The 18,798-nt window shown below is 41.7% G+C and overlaps 1 long non-coding RNA gene across 1 annotated transcript in view; it reads left to right on the top strand.

Annotated features, from left to right (window-relative positions):
* The first annotated feature begins 13,590 nt into the window (after positions 1-13,590).
* The window catches only part of LOC117771400, a 22,002-nt gene continuing 16,794 nt past the window's right edge, over positions 13,591-18,798 (top strand). Inside the window, exon 1 of the long non-coding RNA XR_004615579.1 lies at positions 13,591-13,603. This is a non-coding gene — a long non-coding RNA (uncharacterized LOC117771400). The remainder of the gene's footprint in view (positions 13,604-18,798) is intronic.

Below are 18,798 nucleotides of genomic sequence, written 5' to 3'. Positions count from 1 at the left end.
ATAAATCATATTCAATGAGACCCTCCTGGTTTAGTAAAGATTTTCTGTTTTGAGACATATCTAAACCACTGTTACATCTTTAAAATCATCAATCTTCTCTTTACGTCTCATTCTACAGTTTCTGTTTCTGAGAGGTGACAGTTAATAGAACATGTTCCATAAATAAGTCAAATATGGAAAATTACTCTGTGCGAGTCTCAAACTGGTACTCCAGAAACTGGCCAGTAGGAGGTGCTGCAGCGCACTCAGCACACCTGTGTACTTCGGGTGTTGGTAAATCGTACATTTTGTTACAAGTCTCAAAGCTTCCGTGAGGCGTTCAGGGTCTTTGTCTTGTTGTCTGGTTCGTCTTTCCCGTAAACCCTGATGATGCTGAACTCACCAAAGTGAAAGTTGAGATCCAGGTAGACGCTGACGTGGCTCAAACGTCTGCAGGGCGAAAAACACGATCAGTCACAAACTTAGAATGATCAGTGTGTGGTAACTCTGCTGTCACACGTAAATCACCTTATCATACATCACCACGCCAGCTGCTCGCCGGCTCTCTGAGTGAGTCACAGCTGGACCTGACTCCACATGTGAGTTTACACCAGGGACATCAGAGAAATGACTCATCACCTGTGAGAAAGGTGCTTTAGTTCGGTTTGATCCTAAATTTTAAACTAACTTCCGATGATGTAAAGTCTTTATTTTGTTCACTGAGTTAGAGCCGAGTGTAATGTTGTCAAAGGGAAATGACCCATACAAAGTGAGAGTTCACGGTAGAACTCTCACTTTGTATCGAACATGACTTCAGTTATATTCAAACTGGGACGACGTTAAACCAATAGTAAGACACAGTAAGTCAGGAATGTTACGTAGTTTTCCTGAGTGAACGATCAGTGTTTCAGGTTCTACATCGTGGTAACAAACCAAGAGAGGGATTCCTCTTTACTTTGTACGATATAACCTCCTCATTCAAATACATTGGACTTAATTACGAGTAATTTCAAATTTGTTGGACCTTGAATTTACGGTCATAGCTAGCAAAGATGTTCCTGGTTCCCAGAGGATGATACAGATGTTTTTGGGCCTCACTGACTTTTACTCGATGGTCACGGTCTGGCCACAACCTACTGTCAGAATTTAATTTAATGAGTAAACTAATAATTTCCTCTAGCGCCCCCCTCAGGCTACCTTTTAATTTCCAACGTGTGTACTGAACTGAGGCTCATGAGTGGGTTGAGTAGCTGTGAAAGTTCGTAGCAGCAGTGGAAGTTTAAGCTGACTGGAGAACATATTTATTTACTGTGTGTGTACATAAATTCAGGATTTCAGTTATTTAGAGAGCTGTGTTTTGGGTTATTCTCATATTTAGAGTTGAGTGTGTTGTTGCAATAAATGAGTGAACATTCATCACATCTGTGTTTTCCTCTGAATGATGGGCACTGGTTTGATGTTCAATAAACATGCATGTGTGTAACAGTAATGTGGTTGTGTGTTTCTTGAATGTCCACAAACATGTCACTTATCAACACATTCACTTTTTGACTTAGCTTCAATAGAAACTAAAGGAAAAGGAAAATGAAAAAGTTCATTTGACAACTTGCAAATCCAGCACACACAAAATTATTATTTGTATATGATTCATATTTCTGGCCACGGCATGAAAAGTCCAGTTTGTTATCTCTAAGATTTACTTTAATATAAGATTCACTTTAATATAAGTTTATTTTAATATAAGTTTACTTTAATATAAGATTTACTTTAATATAAGATTTACTTTAATATAAGATTTACTTTAATATAAGATTTACTTTAATATAAGTTTACTTTAATATAAGATTTACTTTAATATAAGTTTACTTTAATATAAGTTTACTTTAATATAAGATTTACTTTAATATAAGTTTACTTTAATATAAGATTACTTTAATATAAGATTACTTTAATATAAGCTTACTTTAATATAAGATTTACTTTAATATAAGTTTACTTTAATATAAGATTACTTTAATATAAGTTTACTTTAATATAAGATTACTTTAATATAAGATTTACTTTAATATAAGTTTACTTTAATATAAGTTTACTTTAATATAAGATTTACTTTAATATAAGATTTACTTTAATATAAGTTTACTTTAATATAAGATTTACTTTAATATAAGTTTACTTTAATATAAGTTTACTTTAATATAAGATTTACTTTAATATAAGTTTACTTTAATATAAGATTACTTTAATATAAGATTACTTTAATATAAGTTTACTTTAATATAAGATTACTTTAATATAAGATTTACTTTAATATAAGATTACTTTAATATAAGTTTACTTTAATATAAGATTACTTTAATATAAGTTTACTTTAATATAAGTTTACTTTAATATAAGATTACTTTAATATAAGATTTACTTTAATATAAGCTTACTTTAATATAAGATTTACTTTAATATAAGCTTACTTTAATATAAGTTTACTTTAATATAAGATTACTTTAATATAAGCTTACTTTAATATAAGATTTACTTTAATATAAGCTTACTTTAATATAAGTTTACTTTAATATAAGATTACTTTAATATAAGTTTACTTTAATATAAGTTTACTTTAATATAAGATTACTTTAATATAAGTTTACTTTAATATAAGATTACTTTAATATAAGATTACTTTAATATAAGTTTACTTTAATATAAGTTTACTTTAATATAAGATCCCTAAAGAGATCCTAGAACAACCTGAAGACAAACTGAGTCGGTATCTTTCTTTGAATCACAGCTTTTATCAAACATTCACCGATTTGACCCATTTCCTGTTTTTATTATTCTAATGTGGGTCATGCTGATTCTTTTGCCTATCTTTATTAGTTTTTATGTATTTTTACTTGCGTGTATTTTATTTGTGAAGCACTTGGAGGCAGTGAATGAATCTGTTTATATGATGTCATCACTCTGCTCCCTGCCCATGTGAGCGTTATGATGCAATGAAGAAACGTCGAGCTGTTTATTCTCAGCAGGAGATCCGGGGGCGGGTGAGTAAAGCCTCTGTGATTCACCGTGTGGTTCCTGAAGGGAGATCACATCCGTGGTCACTTTTAGAACTCGGGCGTGGTGGGCGTCGCCAGGTCTTTATCTGGACGATCGGGGATTCTCTCTGTTTCTATGAATACAGTGAAGTCACCGTCATGCAGCCTATAAATAAAGATCAACAACATGACAGCTAGGGCGAAGGCCAGAGGACGTCTCACCCTGTTAAAGCCTATGAGACAAATTGTGATTTGTGAATATGGGCTATACAAATAAAATTTGATTGATTGATTGATTGATTGATTGAGCTCCATCAGGTAAAACCAAATCAGCTCTATCGCCACCTGGTGGCTGGCTGCAGTATAAACCCTCCTCCTCCATGTTAGCAGATGGGACATGGACCAAACTAAAGAATCAAAGTAGACGTTAAATAAATGTTTGTAAAGATGTTTCTGTCATTTCAGGTCGTTCTTATCTCACTGATGTTTGTTCAAGTGTTTCTGAACCTTTTGGTTTTATTTAGTTATTTCATGATATAAAAACAGGCTGAGGCATCGTACCAGCAGCAACAACACACAAACGCCAATATGCCTGACACACAAAGTGCGAGTGATCTAGTGCATCTAGCACATATAACTATTTTATATAATCCAATTTCAGCTCCTCAAACTAACTAATACCAGTGCAAATCTCTCCTATACACAACTTAGTCCCGTTTTTTATTGGGATGGTTATGATGTCGATAACAAACGTCCGGTCGTGTGTTTGGTTCTGAGTCGATGGAGTCGGATCGTGTCTGCGTGTCGCTCATTCTAACACTGAGTCCTGACTGAGCGTCTCGTGTTGGACTGAAACTGTTGACGAGTCATTTCCATGATGTTTCAATGAGTCTGATAAACTGGAATCAAACCAACACTCAGTGACTTCCTGTGCTGATCAGGTCCTGAGAACTAGTGATGAGTGTGTATTAGTTCCAGTGAAGCCGAGTGGAGGAGGACACAGAAACTCCAGCTCGGTACAAACCAGCTTCTGCTCTGATCCTGAAGCAGCTGAGACCAGAGGAACTCTGTGTTTCACTTCTACAGAGTCACTGAGCGGCTGCTTCAGGTGCACGAGCTGTGATCTCACTGTGTGTCTCTGAGTGAGTGGGGGGGGGGGTTCACATGATGGCCTGTACGATGATGACTAAATAAAAAGCTGCTCACGTTCATCATTTGTAAACTGATTTGTTCAGTTCAGCGTTTGCAAAAAATATGAACATGCACAACACTGATTATATAATTTAACAGAGCGCTTCAATAGTCGTCTCTTTTTATATCAGATAATCTGGGTCGTGTAGAGACGCTGCAGTATCCTCTCAAGGGATTTGTTTTCTATCTCAAAGAAAATTTCTGATGAAGTTAAATAAAGTTAAATGGAATCGACCGCTGGCTCTTGACAGCTGGGGGCGGGAGGCGGGGAAAGAGGCGGGGAAAGAGGCGGGGAAAGAGGCGGGGAAAGAGGCGGCTGCAGGTGCTGCGTGATTGGCACGTTCCTCACACATTTCGCCGCCCCGGCCAAAGTGCCGCTTTAGGCAATGGCTTAGTTCGCCTCTATGGACAGTGGTTCTGACCTCCAGCGGGATTCAGGCCACGTTTTACCTAAGAATCACCACTGGCTGCAGAGGGCGCTGTTGCTTAGTAAAGTTACACAGTGTTGCTTTAAACGGAACCGACTTCGCAGCTACATTCTCTCACTAACCTCTAAGATCTTAAACTGTATTTATAACGTCCTGTGTCATGAGTTTTTGAATTGAGACGTAACCTTCAGCTGTCGGTTTACACTGATGCACAGAAATAAAAACTTCCTAAAACAAAGTTGACTTCAGGTAGAGAGGTTTAATAAACGCACATTGAACAAAGGAGGTTGAAGTTGTTCTTAAACACATTTTACAAGCGAACCCCACTTAACGACGGCTCAGCCATCAGGGACCGTGTCAGGTTCAGTATCTTTGACATTCAGCCTGAAGGAGCCGGGGCTCAAACCACCTGCATTATGACCAGTGGACGACCCGCTCGACCTCCTGAGCCACAGCATCTGTGTGACCCAGCAACAGATCAAATGCTGATGAAGAAATCCCAGTGTAGAAAAACAACAACAATAAAAATATCCAGTTTGAATTATTTAATTGAATGAAAAACAACTTATTTGAACAAAAAGCACTTTTTCTGTCTGATGTGATGAACGATAAGTAATCTTTATATTCCCTAGTTTTCACTTTACACTTCACCGAACCTGAAATACACATAATATATGTGATAATATTGTGGGAAGTCAAAATTTTCACAGTTTCTTCTAGATTTTTTCTTTGTATATTGTTAATATAAGTTTGACATGTTCAACATATTAAACTTCCTGTTGTGTTCAACTCAAATCACGTTTGGTGAAATTAGTGATACATCCTTTCATCTTTGGAATCAAACACATAATAATTTGTCTCTTATGTGAATTTAAAAGATCCAGTTGTAGTGTCATGTATCAAATCAAGTTTGTTCATGCAGAAAAATACAATAAAACATAGTAGTAATAAAATCCTAAGACATAATACAATAATCTTGTTCAACAATATCAAAGTTATGTCAATAAACTGAATGACCCCATGCAGTCACATCTTTCTATCATATTTATATTTATATATTCATGTTTACTCAGTGCCTGCTGGTGCTATAAGATCATTTTCACATTTTTCCACACATTCTTTTCACCAGAATTAATGATAGTAATGATCAGAGTTAATGTAAAACTGCTGTTAAATAGACTCAGTAAGTTAGTTTAACATTTAGTTAACATGTGTTAATTATTCTGTTGAAATCTTCCCAGCCAGTCATTTTAAAGCCTCAAGTTACTGTAAAACATACAAAGCTTATTAATGATTGGTGATAAATAACCAAAAAGTATTTCTAATATATAAAACATTTAAACAAATACATTACAAAGCCTGAATCAATGAGCAGAAACCTTAACTCTCCACACGATAAGCCCCAAATGTGGACTTTTCGATCAGTTTGTAGCCAGCTTCAATCGACACGCTCACGTGATCTCCCTCCGAAAGGTCAAAGAGCTGTCCCACGTACACGCTCCTGAACCCCACCGGAGGACACATGAGTCCGTCCTTGGACTCGGCGAGGATCGTGGGCTTGATGTAAGATTGGCTCCATCGGGACAGCCTCAGATGGAACTCGTTGAACGATGCAGCTCCCAAATCATTGCGACAACTCAAGGAAGTCCCTATGTAGATGAAGTAGAAGCCGTCCTCAGGAATAACGATGGCTTTTGTCTTATTGTTGTCTTGATTATCTGAGGAAAAGTTCGGAACCCACAAGAGCTGCTTCCCCTCAGTCTTTTCAAATATACAACCTGCAGGACGAGGAAGAAACAGAAAATCATTCAGCGTTTGACACAGCTGTCGACACGACGGCTCCGAAAGTGAAGCAAAAACATCTCCATCGCCCCCTGGTGGCTGAATGTTCATAATCTGGTGACAGCGGTTGTTCAGATACAGTTGTCTCACAGATCTTTGAATATGTGAGTGGTGCAGTAATTCATCACGTCTCTTACATCTGGTCTCTACGTGCAGGCAGATCTTCACTGAACCTTCACATGATGGTGAATCACCCTCGCTTGTTGTGCAATGTGGTTGTGGAGGTTCCCAGTTTTACGAAGTCAGTTGTGACCTCAACATTTAGATTATTAACACATTTTAAAGAGTAGTGAAAGTGGCCAACGCTCCCTAACGCCCAACCAGCCGCCTCAGGAGCGTCAGTATCTTCTCTAACTTTACTACAGAGTTTGAGCTTTTAAACTTTTACATAACCTTTATAACACTCCAGAGGAAAGAAACAGTGAAACACATCATATGTGATATTTAAAGAGAAAAACTTACTGAGTTGAATGTTGAATCTTTTCTTTTCTGCAGATGGGACGTTGACCAGCGACTGGTTCACTGTCATGCAGCACAAACATGACGATACAACATAAGATTAAATGCAATATGAAATCGGTTCAAAATACTTAAATCCATGTATTTGATAAAAGATGAAGTGAAGGGGCGTACCTGCAGCGTGCAGGCTCTGCTGAAGGGGGGCGGCTGCCCTTTGCTCACCTGAGCTCTAAAAACAGAGCAGAACACATTTATAATAAATTAGTAAACTGCAGCTTTCTAAACACTGAGCGATGAATTAACATAAAAACAGAAGAAGAATTAAAGTTTGCTAAAGATTCAAATCAGAATAGGAAACACAGACTCCTCACAAAACACCAAAGTGCAGTTCAATCTAAGTCAAATCCGATCCATCGAGACACGTTTCTCATGTTCTGTTGAGCTTTGGTGTTTTTGGTTGGTGATGTTTTTCCTGAACTATGGACACAGATCACGCAGAGAGCTGAGAGTTATCTGTGCAAACAGGAGAAGTGAAGCAATGCTGTCATGAGGGTCAGGGTCACAGGCAGAACAGGAGGAGACCAAGTTGCTCAACAGATTTGATCGAATCCAGCTGAATGACAGAGAAACGTTCAGCTGCTCGTTCATGAGAGAAACGTGAACGAGTCATTACAGCAGAGAGAAAGTCAAATGAACGAGGATGATGTTTGGATAAGAGCTCAGGTTGCATCTTAGTGTTTCTAAAACTAGACTTTACTCAGGGTGAAGTTTTATAGGTCACAGCACGCTTCGCCTCTCTGGGAAATATTCTGACTTTGTTCAGTTCGTTTACTTGTCCTCATATTTCAGAATAATCTCTCAGTGGGTTTCACATCCTCCCTGGATCAGACGCAGCCAAAACTCTCAGAGAAAACTATGCACATGAGGAAGAAGTTCAGGAACTCACTTGTTGTTCTCTTTTCCTTAGCTCAGCACAGATGGTGAAGATGTAAAGTGCTGAACAGCAGAGGAACAGCAGCAGGGTGATGAGCCTGAGGCGCGTTTCCTGTTGCTTCATGTCCCGGCAGTGTTCGATGAGGATGCACACGGGCTCGTCCGAGCCAATACCCATCTCCTGCTCCCCGCAGGAGGCCTCAGCTGGCAGCACCTTCAGTTTATGTGCCATGGCAGCAGCAGGTCTCTCTCCAGGCAGCTGTGAACAGGCTGCTCTTTATAATCATGATAGATGCAGTCATATATCAGCAGCCGCCTACACCTCGGCCCTCTGTGGAGTTGCCTCATCTGTCCATGTGTGTGGAGGGAGAGAGGAGGAGGAGGAGCAGTGACTGGGTTTGTGAACAAATCATGTGACTGTGGAGACGCCTCTCGTGCATTATCATTACATTCCAATCGCTGAGCTAAAAATAAATCTGATGTCATAGAAAATCCCAGAACCCAAAACACATTTAACTCGTCAAAACATTTGTGTGGAATGGAATTATATCTGGAGATCTCTGATCGGTTTTCCTGATGCAGGACAAATACAGTATGTTGTGTTATTACAGTGCTGTTGGGAAAGTTTTGACTTTGTGGACAAATCAAGAAGAGATCCCAGACAGAGATGAGTTTGGGCAAAGTTTTTTTTGCCAATTCATAGCAACAAGCTGTAAACACAACACTGACACTGACATCATCCTAATGTAAAACTGAGACACAGACGAGCTCAGCCCTCCGCTGAAAATCACACTGGTCAAGACCTGTCCTCGTCATCGAGATCCATTCCAGATGTGTAACAACTTTGTTGTTTTGCATATAAATAATAAACCAAGCAATCAACCAACAGGGATGAACATAAACCTCTGTGGTGGTAAGAAATCATTTGAGTAGTGTCTGCGTAATCCTGCTCAACCAAAGCAGATGGAATGTGGTTGTGGTGGAAGCTCGACTGAAAGAGAAACATCTTCACATCTACAAGACTGAGAGGAATCTGGAGCAGATGGACACACACACACTTCTGCTGTGGTTTTAATTATATGTGAGGGGGGGGGGGGGGGGGGGGGGGGGGGGTAGTTTTCATCATATCACAGGACACTGGCTGTTTGAGTTTTAGCCACTGGGTAGATATGAAGGGAAACACTCTTAGAACTGGGTCAGGACGTAAATTCATTTTCTTCTTGACGTTTGTACACTGAAAAAAGTTTGGAGTGACATTTCCTTAGCAGAAGCTAGGTAACAATTCTCACTCAGAAATTCTTTGTAATTTTTACTGAAGAAATCCTCAAGTAAAGTTTACTTACTATTAAGACTTGGTAGATAAACAATACTTAAGTAGATTTTACTGGCAATTTTAACCCTTAGGTATAAAATATACTCACATTTTGCTAGTAAATTGTACTTAAACTAAGTTTGTATCTAATTTTGAAAATATTTAAATTAACTCACTTTTATTTACTTTATATCCAGACATTTCTGAGTAATATTTACATATTATTTGATATACTTTACAGCACTATTATACTATGGATTTATTGCATTTTTAACATGAGCTACTTTTGCCAATACGATTGTTTTAACGTAAGACTTCTATAAAACATGAAATAACAGATGTTTTTACAGAAACAGCACCTCGTATTCCCCCTTCAACACTGATGTAAGAGGTTGCTCTTTACACATACAATCTGGTGGGCATTAAAACAGACTTTCATTTGAAACACTTAGTCAGACTAAAACATTTTCAAATAGGACATGTGACCTTTCTGATGCATTTGACCTCTGAAACAGTTTGATAGGATTATTCCATGTGTGGCTGAGGTTCTTCTCTGTAGTCAGTGTATTAGCTGCAGTAGATGGCGGTCAGCACATCCCCAGTCAGAAGGAGCAGAGACGGGCACCGGCACAGGAGCCAAGTAATGACCTGCTCTGGGTGGGGTCAGCAACAAACGCATTTTAGACATTTAAAAAAGGTGCCAGCCTAGATCCTCAGTTTGTTTGTGTTATTGTGTGACTTCAGTGTTTTAGGGACAGTTGATTCCCAAAGTCACACAATAACACAAAGAAAAATACGTGATTTCTCCGAAGGCGTTTAGTTGGTCTTTGAACTTGCTGAACGTGGCACATCATTGCTTAGCTTTCATGCTGTTTCTCCAGCGAATCCACTGACTATCGATAAGGACCTCATACAATCACACATCAAATAATCCAAACTGACCCTTTCAATAGCTTTGTAAGAAATACAGAATAGAAATGCAGTAAGTTAATTCCCAACAAATTCGGTTCTTAGGCCTTTGAGCAAAAGGTCGACATTTGCGACAGTCATCCAGAACCTGTTTTCCCTTGTGATGACCGACGTGGTCGGGGGGGTTGTGGCCTTCCTGTGCTGCATTTCCTGCAGATCTTAAAGTCATGATGAGAGACGTCCTCTTTGGCTTCCTTGCTGAAATGATGTCAAAAACATTTGAAATCAGAACTTAGAAGACTATGGACTATGGACTGTTTTTAACTATTGACTATACCAATCAAAAAGCTGTTAGGCAACTATTTGATTGGTACTGTATCTTAAATGTCAATTGTAGTAAATATCTAATTGAAGAATGCAAATTAATAAAAAGAACATTTTTAAACCACACAAAGGGATATGAGTGGTTTGCCTATAAAGTGTTTGTCCGGAGATAAGAGTAAGTCTTAGGTTTTTATTATGGTCAGAATAATCATCACAGATGGACCTGGTCGTTCCTCTCCAGTTCCTCTCCAGTTCCTCTCCGGTTCCTCTCCGGTTCCTCTCCAGTTCCTCTCCGGTTCCTCTCCGGTTCCTCTCCAGTTCCTCTCCGGTTCCTCTCCGGTTCCTCTCCAGTTCCTCTCCGGTTCCTCTCCGGTTCCTCTCCAGTTCCTCTCCAGTTCCTCTCCAGACGCTCCATGTTGCTCCATTAAGCAGCGGATGATGACGTCTCTTCTCCCTTTGATATGTTTCTGTTCGAGAGACAGAACATCGTATAAGTGCATATACATTCACAATGGGTAGAGAGCGAGCAAGCTAAGCTAATGCTAGCAAAGTAGTCTGTGGCCTACTCACACACTGACTTTAGCAGATGAGCTAACATGAATGTACAAAGTAAATTAAGCATAAAACCTACTCCAGTGGCTTCACATCAACTGTCTCATCAAATGAGGTATAAAAGCATCCAGGTGCTGTCTGTCCTCCTGGGTCAGTGCTGTCTGTCCTCCTGGGTCAGTGCTGTCTGTCCTCCGGGGTCAGTGCTGTATGTCCTCCGGGGTCAGGTGCTGTCTGTCCTCCCGGATCAGTGCTGTCTGTCCTCCCGGGTCAGTGCTGTCTGTCCTCCGGGGTCAGTGCTGTCTGTCCTCCTGGGTCAGTGCTGTCTGTCCTCCCGGGTCAGTGCTGTCTGTCCTCCCGGGTCAGTGCTGTCTGTCCTCCGGGGTCAGTGCTGTCTGTCCTCCTGGGTCAGTGCTGTCTGTCCTCCTGGGTCAGTGCTGTCTGTCCTCCGGGGTCAGTGCTGTCTGTCCTCCCGGGTCAGTGCTGTCTGTCCTCCCGGGTCAGTGCTGTCTGTCCTCCCGGGTCAGTGCTGTCTGTCCTCCCGGGTCAGTACTGTCTGTCCTCCCGGGTCAGTGCTGTCTGTCCTCCGGGGTCAGTGCTGTATGTCCTCCGGGGTCAGGTGCTGTCTGTCCTCCCGGGTCAGTGCTGTCTGTCCTCCCGGGTCAGTGCTGTCTGTCCTCCCGGGTCAGTGCTGTCTGTCCTCCGGGGTCAGTGCTGTCTGTCCTCCCGGGTCAGTGCTGTCTGTCCTCCCGGGTCAGTGCTGTCTGTCCTCCCGGGTCAGTGCTGTCTGTCCTCCTGGGTCAGTGCTGCTGCTCTGGTCAGTGTCTCACCTACTGTGTGAAAGGACACTACCTGTCCTCTGACGTCACTGGCTGAGCAGGAAGAGGTTTTGAATTTCACTCAGTTACCAAAGTGAACTTTCCTTCCGTGTGTCGGGTCGTGCAGTCGATACAGAAGGGTAGTAAATATTACTTGGCGTGAATGATACAAATTACTTATCAAAATGATGATTTATAATTACCAACAAACTTCAAGTAGCAGATTAAATAACACACAGCATTTTGAAGTAAAAGCACTTAAATAATATTTTATTGTAGAATTTAAACAAAAAAGCCACGTAAACATTACAGGGCCAAAAAATCATTTTTCTCAGTGTAGTAGAAAAAATAACTAAGTGTGGCTGAAACCTATGTTATAGTTGAAAAGTAAGTTTCATGATCTGTATCTGGATACATATACAACCTGTCCAAATACTTTATGACCTGGACTGTTTTATGGTCTGAACTGTGTTGACCTGGAAACTGTCAGACCCTTTTTATCGCTTATTTACTCTCCACAGAACTGAAAGTATGTCTGCTTATCTCCAAAAGAAACACATGTGAATCAGGTTCCTGTGTTTAGAGTCCTCTCTCTCCTGGACATGATACTGAGTTGTATTTGCATTGTGTCAGGCAACTCACCCAAAGAGAGAACGTCTTTAGGGCACTATGATTCATGTTGGTCAGGCAGGATATTTGAAGGTGTATTAAAGAGACGAATTGAGAAATTACTATTGGTTATATTATATAGGGGATATTACAATAATTTGAGGATATTAATATTACTGAGTTTCCTATTTGCTCCTTACGAAAGCGTTTTGGAGATTAATTAAAGACTTAAGGTAACTAAAACTTAACATAATTTTTTTAAATATGGGTAAAAGTAACAGTAAAGAAAAATGTGATGATTTGGATAATGGAACTGATCTGAGTAGTCCTAATATGAACTTCATGCGAAGGAACTATGGTGACACAGCACTAAGCCAGGTACGAGTGTGGATGACAGAATGTGGGTTTCCAGAGGGGGGGAGTTTTAGTATAAGACAATAAAACAGCTGAGACTGAAGCTGGAGGAGAAAGAAAAAGTAAGTCAGGCCAAAAAGGAAAACATACATTTCAGGCAGATTGGAAGGGATGTGGAATTTGGTTAGAAGAAGCGCAACGTAGGGACAAAAAACAAACACTGGCAGGGACAGATAACTCCTCACAAGTGTCTCAGTGTGTCAAAATGCAGGTTTCCGACCTCGACTCTGTCCCGCCAAGAAGACGACAACCAGACCAACCCCAAGCTGCACCACAACGGATGTTCCACAGGCCGGAGCCCAAGCTCCACCACCTCCTCCACCATATAACATTCCAGAACCGCAACGCCTTTCTCCACCTCACACCAGATGAGGCAGACAACACGGACCGGGACAGGATCCGGCCCACAATGTTTTGTGCCTCCCGATGGTTGAAGTGGCAGGACCACATGGACTTGCCATACTTGTTCACAGGCCGTGGACAACCAGCGACATCCAAGCAGCAATGAGTCACCTCCCTTCCCCATCAAATGCAGGGGGAGTGAAGTTTGCAGAGGAGCTGCTCGTCTTCTGCAGAGAATTCCGCCCCACAAGCTTTGAACTGAGACGATTGCTCATGGCTAAAATGGGTAATGGATGGGCAAAGATAGCAGGAGGATATCCACAACAAGACCTTAGGATGGTACATCCAGACTGGGATAACGCCGTGTATATGAATGCCATTAATAATCTGTGTAGACGCACTGAAGCCGCATTCCCAGTGCGAATGGACAAAGATTTCAGCGTGTAAACAAGAAGAAGATGAGTCAGTTCACAACTACTTGACTCGCTTAACCAAAGCTCACAACACTCACAGTGGGTTGGCTCCACCTGCTGACATTAACATACCAGACATAACACCATGGGAAGCCCACCTGAGAAATAGTTTCATAAACGGCCTAAGACTTGATGTTGCCAGCCTGTTAAAACACACATGCATCCAGTGGGACTCTGGAAAACTCAGCTTGATAGAAGCACATGCAGTTCATGCTGAGAAGCTAATCAGAGAAAAGAAGAAGAAAGACAAAAGAGAGACTGATCTGCATAAGGCCACACTGACCATGTTCACAGGTACACCTCGCGGGTGCTCTAGAGGCCGGAATAGAGGAGGATTTCAAGGAAGGAGGGGAGACCGAATGTGGAGTGTTGATCCGGACATTTGTTTTCTCTGTGGAGAGAAGGGACATTGGGCAGAGATTGTCCGAGGAAACATTAACTTTACAAGTCTGATGGAACCGAGGCGGGGATGGAGGAGAGGGAGGAACCAGCATCTTTGGACACAGAACGAGACCGTGAGGAACACCTCACACATCAAGAGGGTGAATGCACCACACCAACACAAACACTTATCACAGAAGTAATTGATTTTTTAGAAAAGAAAGACAAACTACTGATAGAAACATATGTTAAGTATCAATCAGATGCTTGTGTTCATATGCCAACGCACTCACTCACAGTGCTAGGGAAAGAGATTCGATTCCTTGTAGATTCAGGAGCAACACATTCAGTCATCAAGAGTGATATGTTTGACACACATCCTAAAATGAGTGGACGAGTTGTTAGATCTGTGGGTGCTTCAGGAAGCACCGTGGTTGAAAAATTCACGACTCCCTTAATATGTAGCGATAGTGGCACAGGAAAATTCAAGTGTTCATTTTTGCTATCCTCATGTTGTCCAATTAATTTGATGGGAAGAGATGTAATGTGTCTTTTGGGCATTTCTCTGGTTTCCACCCCATCAGGAGTCGTAGTGGTCCGAACGGCTGATCTGGATCCACCACAGATTTACACGTGCATTAAGTGTAATGCTGCTTCACTGTTATATGCGTATGAATGGAAGCTCTGCTAATCTGTTGTCACATCCATCAACACTGATCTAGTGGATAAGGCCCATTCAGTCACACTAAGAACAGACACCAGTATCTGCATCCAGAAGATTTACACTGCACTGCACTCAAACACCAAGGGAGAGATGCAGGATTTGAGAAAAGATGGTTTAGAGAAAGTTGTGTGAGAGAGAAGTTAACACTAAGTTGTATTTTCTGGAATAAACATAGATTTGCTGTTTCTGTAATTTTGTAATTCTGTAAAGCCAGAAAATAAGTCACCCTCTCAGTTCCTTCGCAGATGTTCAGAGGCTGCTTCCTGTTTTGACGTTCCTGATTCACACCCACATGTCTGTCTCACTGTCGAAACACAAAAATGATGAATGGCAAGACTTGGGACCATGGATACAAAAATGTGTCAATGCTGACGTTTGGGAAAAGACATCAGATCCTGTGGTTCAGTAGAATCGATTTTGGAAAGTGTATAGAAAAGGATTTACATCTGTTGTTCACAGATTCAGAACTGTTCAACTGGTACCAGACACACACACAGACGCCCAATATGCACATGCACATTTACATGATACAAACAACAATTCAGAAACACACCCAGCTCTACAGGATGTCCCTAAGACACTTTGGGCTCAAGGTAATCATGATGTGGGTTTAATTCGAAACATGAAACCTGTAGTCATCAAACCAAAATCTGACTACAGACCACATCAATCACAATATCCACTGAGACAGGAAGCCATCGATGGTATTACCCCAGTTCTCAACTCTCTATTGAGGGCAGGTGGGATTGTTCCTTGCAAGGATTCACCGGTGCGCACTCCGATTTTTCCGGTAAAGAAAGTTTGTGATGAATCACAACCTGATGAGTGGCGATTTGATCAAGATTTGAAAGTTGTCAACGCCGCAGTACAACAGCGCGCTCCGTCGGTTCCAAATCCTTAAACGATCCTTTCCCAAGTTCTGCCGGATAGTAACTGGTTCTCTGTTGTTGATCTGCCAAATGCATTTTTCAGCGTTCAAATTGATGAAGACAGACAATACTGGTTTGCATTTGAGTTCAACAGAGACAGTTATAGATTCACACGCCTGTGTCAGGGCTATTGTGAATCACCGACCATTTACAACCAGGCACTAAGAGAAAGCTTGAGCTCATTAGAGATAACACCAGGAAGTGCACTTTTACAATATGTTGACGATTTAATGATTTGTGCTCCAACTGAAGAACAATGTGAAAAGGATTCTGTGGCTCAAATTAAAACATCCAGCTGCACAAGGACATAAGGCAAGCCGGAAAAACTGCAGTTTGTAAAAGAACAAGTTTCATTTTTAGGGCATGTGATCACAGCGGAGGGCAAATCCCCCCCCCCTCAGAGAGTAACAGCAATTCAAAATATTCCAAAACCTGTCACAAAGAAACAAGTCATGTCATTCCTGGGAATGTGTTTTTATTGTAGATCATTTATTCCTAACTATGCTGTCCTCGAGGAGCCCTCAGCGCAATCGCACACGGGCGAGGCCTACAAGCATATAGTGAGGTGACATGGACTGATGACACAGAGAAAGCTTTCACTGACTTGAAACTGACCTTACAATCGACCCCGACCTTAGGACTACTGAACCCTGACGACCTTTCACACAGGCAGTCGACGAGAAGGGGGGGGGGCTACATGACATCAGTGCTACTCCCAGAACATGGCAGCAAACAGAGACCTGTGGCTGCAGGCCGGCCTACTTGTCTCAGAGCTGTAGCAGCTGCAGAGAAGGCTGAGAAGGCATCCAGGGGTTTAGTAGGATACTCCCCCCCCCACCCTGCTGGTCCCACATGCTGTGTCTATGAGTTAGTTGGAACAAAGACATCTCATCTGTCTGCTGCACGCTGGCTTCGTCATCATGCTGCTCTGTTGGAAATGCCTAACATCACTGTGAAATGATGTAATGTTCTAAACCCAGCTACTCTTCTTCCAACAGAAGGAGATGGTGAACAACACAACTGTGTGGTAACAGTAACTGAAGTGTGTTTCCCCAGACCAGACTTACAGGAAACACCACTGCAGAATCCAGACACTGAACTGTTTGTGGATCAGCGTCTCGCAATTCAGACACGGGAGCAAATCAAGTGTGTTTCTCTGTGGTAACAGCACATGATGCATTGATCACACCCCCACTCCCTGCTTCTGTCTGCACAAGCAGCAGAGCTCACTGCTCTCAGTGAAGCAAGTTGGCTGAAGGGAAAACGGTGAATCTCTACACTGACAGTAGATATGCATTTGGTGTAGTACATGATTTTGGCACGATTTGGAAACACAGAGAATTCCTTACATCATCAGGCAAGCCAATTGCACATCGTGCTCTAGTGTCTCAGATGCTTGATGCTGTCCTCCTCCCCAGACAGGTTGCAGTATGTAAATGTGATGCTCACACTTCTAATAATGACCCGGTGTCACAAGGTAAGGCCGGAGCGGATGCAGAAGCGAAAGCAGCTGCTCGTCAGCCACTTCCTGCCTCACACATTCTCTGACAGGTCGGCCCCCCCACGGCTGACCTGCAGGAACTCCAACTTAGAGCCACAGCAGATGAGCGTGCACTTTGGAGGAGATGTGGCTGCACGTACACAGATGGGGTGTGGGTGGACCCTGATGACCTTGTCTGCCAAAATATCTGTTTCCCTATTATGCAAAGTTAACGCATTGGCATGAATCATGTTTCAAAAGGATCAATGTTGGCTGCAATTTCACAACACTGGTTCACAAAGGGGTTTTCTAGCTACTCTCAGAAATGTTGTCATGTATGCATCATTTGTGCTACAAGCAACATTGGTAGAGGAATGCAGGCCCACAAGCTGCACATCCTCCACCTGACAAACCATTTGACCATCTACAGATGGATTTCATTGAACTAACACCAAGTGAAGGTATTGCTTGGTTGTAGTTGACATGTTTTCTAAATGGGTTGAAGTTTTCCCCACCTCTAAACAAGACACAGGTGCCGTAGCTAAAGCGTTGGTCACTGAACTTATTCCCAGATGGGGAATCCCAAGTAAAAGCAGCAGTGACAACGGAACTCCATTTGTTAGTGCGGAAATTAAAACAAATAAGTATTTGGGCATTGATCTGAGACAACATTGTGCCTACCAGCCAGCCAGTGGTGGAGCGGTGGAAAGAGAAAACGGCACACTAAAAAACAAACTGGCTAAATGCTGTGAGGAAACTGGATCGTCATGGACTAAGGCTCTCCCACTGGTTCTCATGCAGATGAGAATGAGAATAAGATCAAAATATGGATTGAGTCCATATGAGACTCTGTTCGGACGTCCAGCTAACACGGGCATTGAACCTGTTAAAAGGCAATTGCCCTCAACAACTCTCTGTGATGATGAAATGTTGTTTTATTGTTCAAATCTCTCTTCTGCTTTATCTGCCATCCACAAACAGGTTAAAGACGCACTCCCTCCCCCGGCGACTGGACCCCTTCATAACCTGAAGCCCGGCGACTGGGTGGTAGTGAAAGACCTAAGACGGAAAAGTTGGCGACACAGACGCTGGACAGGACCGTTCCAGATCCTGTTAACAACCCACACGGCAGTGAAGGTCACTGCAAGAGAGTCCCAGAACCGGACCATCCACCTGCTGCACCCACACTGAATGTTTAAAACATAGGATCGGTGAAGAGGGGCAGCGTTGACCAGCACAGCTGTTGGTAAGAGTTGCTTCGGGGAATCACATAATACTCTTGTATTTCCAGATTTCCATCACACGTTTCATAAAATCCTGATGAAAACAGTTTTGATCCTGGAACCGGCTACGAGATCGATTTGAAAACAGAAAAACGTGAAAGGTACAAGATTCATTCATTTTAGAGTGAAGGAACCAAACATCCCATAATCCATTGCAAATGATTCCTGTTTAACCACGTCCTGCATCTTGAATTGAACCTCGTTGTTCATATAGTGTTGTGATATATTGTAGTTTGTCCATAGTGTTTTATAAAGTGTTGTAACTTAGTGTAGTAACACTGAACCATCCGATCGCAGCTGATCATGATTTTCCCAGTTATGAATCTGGTCTCCTCCATGTTAACGGTTTGTAAAAGACAGAATTAACACATGTGAATGATCCTCCAT

This window comes from Hippoglossus hippoglossus, chromosome 12 (assembly GCF_009819705.1).
Source record: "Hippoglossus hippoglossus isolate fHipHip1 chromosome 12, fHipHip1.pri, whole genome shotgun sequence".
Classification (NCBI taxonomy): domain Eukaryota; kingdom Metazoa; phylum Chordata; class Actinopteri; order Pleuronectiformes; family Pleuronectidae; genus Hippoglossus; species Hippoglossus hippoglossus.
Note: the sequence above shows the minus strand (reverse complement) of the source record. Positions and strands in the feature narration are given on the sequence as shown.